At 36.2% G+C, this 5,375-nt stretch overlaps 1 non-coding gene across 1 annotated transcript; it reads right to left on the bottom strand.

Moving 5' to 3' along the window:
- Nucleotides 1-2,674: 2,674 nt before the first annotated feature.
- On the bottom strand, nt 2,675-2,781 carry LOC131179808 (small nucleolar RNA R71). Its single transcript, XR_009148694.1, has one exon. It is a non-coding gene; the product is annotated as a small nucleolar RNA R71 (small nucleolar RNA).
- Between the last annotated feature and the right edge of the window lie 2,594 nt (nt 2,782-5,375).

Below are 5,375 nucleotides of genomic sequence, written 5' to 3'. Positions count from 1 at the left end.
GATGATATCTTGGTGTATTCTAAGAATCGGGAAGAGCATGATGAACACCTGAGAGTAGTACTACAGACACTGCGAGAAAAGAAGTTGTATGCCAAGTTATCCAAGTGTGACTTCTGGTTGGATGAGATATCCTTTCTTGGACACATTGTGTCAACAGATGGAATCAGGGTAGATCCAAGGAAGATTGAAGCAATAGTTGAATGGAAGCCTCCCAAAAATGTAACAGAAGTCAGAAGCTTTTTGGGGTTAGCTGGATACTACAGAAGATTTGTGAAGGGATTTTCCCTTATAGCAGCCCCACTGACTAAGTTACTGCATAAGAATGCAAAGTTTGACTGGAATGAAAAATGTCAAACCAGCTTTGAGAAGCTGAAGGCTGTTACACTCATTTCATATAGGCATTTTAGGGTAGTTTTGCATCCATTTTGCCCTTATATTTTAGTATATTTTATGTTTTTAGCTTTATTTTAGCTTATTTGTTAAATTTAAATACTTTATATGTGATTTTTGTAATTTTGTTGTTTTTGATAGGATTTTGTGGCAAATCGAAGATCAATGAGTGCAATAGGAAGTGATTTGAAGAAATTTAGAGTTCTTTAAGCATGGAGGAAAGTTAAAGAAATCAAACCTTGAAAAAGCAAACCAGCCGAAATTTGCTTGAGGCTTTGCTTAAGATCATGCTTAGGGTAAAGCGGCAGTGCTTAAGGTGCAGCACAAGTCAAGCATGAGCAGAAAAGTCCATTTTACTCTAAGTCTGCCGAGATTTGCTGAAGGTCTGCTTAACCTTAAGCGAGCAGTCGACTGAAGTGAAATCTGCTAAAAGTCGCTTAGGGTTAAGCCAGACCCTAAGCGGTGCCCTAACGTGAATAGTGCTGCTGACTTGGATAATTTTACATCTCATTTCCTATCCACTCCTTGTCTTTTATTTGCTTTTAGGGAAACTTTTAGGGACGATATAAATTGATCATTCCTTACTTATCTTAAAAAAAAAAAAAAAAAAAAAAAAGAAAAAAAGGGGAGAAGAGAAAAAGAAAAGAGAATTTAATAGAAAGAGAGAGAGAGGAGACGCCATTTTTCTTGGGGGAGGAGCTGCTGTAACATTTTTAGAGCTCCAGAAACCAGAGACTTTGGTTCTTCCACCTGGGTTTTTCTATTTCAGTCCTCTTATCATGTTTTCCTTTACTTTTCCATCAATATTTCTTGTAAATACCATCATGAGTGAGTAATTTCTTTAGATTTCAGAGTTGGGAAATATGTTTTAGATTAATTTGTGGATTTGGACTGGGTATTTCCTTATTTTATATGAATATGAGTTTTGATTCCTTCCTTGTGTGCTTGATTTACTTGCCTAATGTTGGTACCCATTGGGTATTGTGTTAATCTTTGATTGAAGGACCGAAAGGTAAAAGTCATTGATGGGTAATCATGGATTAGAACTTAAAATCACCTAGATTTAGAAATAAACTAGGACTTTAAGAGGAATTAATTATTGGTTACAAAACTTAATGGGTTTTAAAATAATCAAATACATACGAAAGTAGGTTTGGTTATTTTAGAATACGCTTTGATTTGCTTGAAAAAGATATCAAAGGGATTTAGAATCAATTTCCTTCAAACTCTATTTTTCCCTAAAAATTGGAATGCCCAAGACAAATCTCAACTAATTTATGTATAAACCCCCAACTCTGGAATCACTTTTACCATAATTAGACTTTTGCTTAAATTACCCATTGTTAATTTTAGTTTAATTGCGAACTAGAATTAGAATTTATTTGTTTGCTCTTTACCCATTTCAATTGGATTAATCAATTTACCTTGCTCATTTACATTTACCATTTATTCATTAATCATTAGCCCAAATAATCGCTTCATTCATAGTTTAGTAATCAAACAGCAAATCCTCGTGGGAATGATACTTGATTCATCACTTTATTACTTGAGACGACCCGTATACTTGCGGATAAGTCACATCAAGTTTTTGGCGCCGTTGCCGGGGATTTGATTTTTTGTTTGATATTAAACAATTGTTTGTTTGGTTAATTTGGGCATTTTATTTTATTTCTTTTTACCATTTTACTTTGAGAATTTGTTTATTTTTGTTTTTCAGGTGCTTTATTTTATGAGAAGGACAAAAAGTGAAGAAATCAATTTATTCTTTGACCCAGAAATAGAAATGACAGCAAAAGCTTTAAGAGCAGAATCTAAGAGGAGAAAAGCTGAAATTAAGGCTCAACAACAACAAGAAAGAGCACAAGAGCAAGAGGAATTACAAGAAGAAATGGCTAACAACAACAACAATAACAATAACAACCGCTCTGTGAAAGATCATGCCTATCCTAACATTGGAGATTTCATGCCAAGTATCACAAGACCAAGAGTAGAAGCCAATAATTTTGAACTGAAGCCTGCACTCTGTCAAATGGTACAACAATCACAATTTAGAGGAAATCCAAGTGAAAGTCCACATGTGCATCTAGCACACTTTCTTGAGATCAGTGATATGTTGAAGATAAATGGAGTTTCTGATGATGCAATTCGACTCAGATTATTTCCTTTTTCTCTAAAGGACCGAGCTAGAGAGTGGTTACATTCTTTGCCACCGGGTTCTATCACAACATGTGATGAACTTTCTCAAGCATTTTTAGCTCAATATTTTCCACCAAGCAAGACAGCTAAGCTAAGAAATGAGCTGACTTCTTTCAAACCTAGAGATGATGAGAGCTTGTATGAAGCATGGGAAAGGTACAAGGATTTGCAAAGGAGATGTCCACATCATGGGATTCCTAAGTGGATGCTTGTTCAACACTTTTACAATGGAGTTTCACCAGCTATTAGAAGTACAATTGATGCATCTTCTGGAGGTGACCTTATGGAGAAATCTGAAGATGAAGCTTTTTTCGTTCTTGATAAAATTGCTTATAACAACTACCAATGGAGTTGTGAGAGGAATGAGATCAAGAAACCAGCTGGTATGTTTGAGCTTGATGCCATGAATATGATTAATGCTAAGTTTGATGCTTTGACAAGGAAGATGGACAAGCTGAGCATGAAAGTAGATTCTTCAGCCGGAGGTTCTAGTAATTCAGTAGAAGTTGGAGCTGCAAATGTCAATTGTGCAGCAGATTTTTCTGCACTTAATCAAGATTTTTCAAGTGAGCAAGTGGATTATGTGGGGAACTACAATCAAAGGCCAGGTGGTAACCCATTTTCTGCGACTTATGATCCAGCATGGAGAAACCACCCCAATTTCTCTTGGGGAGGTAGACAAGGGCAAAATCAGAATTTTCAGCAACCTTCTGGATATCAACAAAATCAGAATTTTCAGCAGAATAGAGGCCCCCCTCCTGGAATTTCTAAACCTCAAAATGCACCTGCTCCACCTCTACCACAACAAGCACAACTAGACAAGACAGCTAGATTGGAATCTATGATTGAAACTCTACTTGTGAGCCATCAAAGTCAACAAGAAATGATTTCTCAATTAGCATCTAAAGTGGATCAAATGGCAACACACAACAAGATGTTAGAGAATCAAATAGCTCAACAAGCTAGCTCTTCAAGTAACAAAGCATTTGGGAAGCTTCCTAGCCAACCAGAAAATTCAAGGGAGCATTGCAAGGCTATTACATTGAGAAGTGGAAAAATATTGAAGAATGGAGATAAAAAGATTGAAGAGGAAGTTGAAGAAAAGAAAAGCAGAGAAGGAGATGAACAAACTGAAGTTGAAGTTAGAATTGAAGCTGAAAAAGAAAATTCAGTGGAAGAAAAAGGAAGTAAGGAGAGGGAGAGCAAAGAGGAAGAACCTAAATATGTTGCACCTAAAGCCTACATGCCACCTTTACCATTCCCACAAAGGTTTCAGAAAGCGAAATTGGATAAACAATTTGGGAAGTTTTTGGAGGTATTGAAGTCTTTGCATGTGACTATTCCTTTCACTGATGCTTTAGCACAAATGCCTTCTTATGCTAAATTTTTGAAGGAGATTTTATCTAACAAGAAGAAATTGGAGGAATTTGAGACTATAGCTCTCACGGAAGAAAGCAGTGCTATTTTGCAAAATAAGCTTCCACCCAAACTGAAAGATCCTGGAAGTTTCTCCATACCATGTCACATTGGGGATATCAGTATAGATAAGGCTTTATGCGATCTTGGAGCCAGTGTTAGTCTGATGTCATTGTCTATCTATGAGAAAATGAAGATTGGAGAAATGAAGTCTACTACCATATCACTACAGTTAGCAGATAGGTCTATTAAATTTCCAATTGGGGTAGTTGAGAATGTTCCTCTGAAAGTTGGAAAATTTTTCATACCAGTGGATTTTGTGGTATTGGAGATGGAGGAGGATGTACACATTCCTATTATTCTTGGTAGACCTTTCCTTGCTACTGCTGGAGCTGTGATTGATGTAAAAAATGGGAGACTTACATTAGAAGTTAGGGAAGAGAAAGTTGAATTTAATTTGTTTCAAGCAATGAAAAAGAAAGATGATTCAAACTCATGCTTGAGAGTTGATGTGATAGATGAAGAGGTTAGAGAAGTGCTTAAAAAGCAACATCCTAAAGATCCCTTAGAAGCTTGTTTGGTTCATAACATCAGAAAAGGGGATGAGATAGAAGAAGCTGCAGAATATGCTACAATTTTGGAAGGAAATCCACTATTGCCTATGGTTGATATTGAAAAAATTGGGGACTTGAAGCAAGAAACAACTTCATCATCAAAGCTTGAGAAAAGTGAAGCACCAAAGGTAGAGTTGAAACCTCTTCCAACAAATCTCAGGTATGCTTTTCTAGGTCAAAATTCTACATATCCTATGAGTGTTAGTGCTAAATTGACTGATTGTGAGGTTGAAAAATTATTGAGAGTTCTTAGAAAGCATAGAAGGATAATTGGTTATACCATTGATGATATTAAAGGAATACATCCTTCTGTGTGCATGCATAGAATTTTGTTGGAAAATGACCATAAAGCCTCTCGAGAATCACAAAGGAGATTGAATCCAAATATGAAAGAGGTTGTGAAAAAGGAGATCTTGAAATTGCTTGATGCAGGTATCATTTACCTGCTTTCGACAAAGAATTGGGTAAGTCCAGTTCATGTTGTACCTAAGAAAGGGGGCATCACAGTAGTGAAAAATGAAAATGATGAACTAATACCTACAAGGACTGTAACTGGATGGAGAATGTGTATAGACTATAGGAAATTGAATAATGCAACCAGAAAGGACCATTTTCCATTACCATTTATAGATCAAATGCTTGAGAGACTAGCACATCATTCTTATTTTTGCTATTTGGATGGCTATTCAGGGTTCTTTCAGATCCCTATTCACCCAGATGATCAGGATAAAACTACCTTCACATGTCCTTATGGTACCT

Source organism: Hevea brasiliensis, chromosome 4 (genome assembly GCF_030052815.1).
Source record: "Hevea brasiliensis isolate MT/VB/25A 57/8 chromosome 4, ASM3005281v1, whole genome shotgun sequence".
In the NCBI taxonomy this organism is placed as follows: domain Eukaryota; kingdom Viridiplantae; phylum Streptophyta; class Magnoliopsida; order Malpighiales; family Euphorbiaceae; genus Hevea; species Hevea brasiliensis.
Note: the sequence above shows the minus strand (reverse complement) of the source record. Positions and strands in the feature narration are given on the sequence as shown.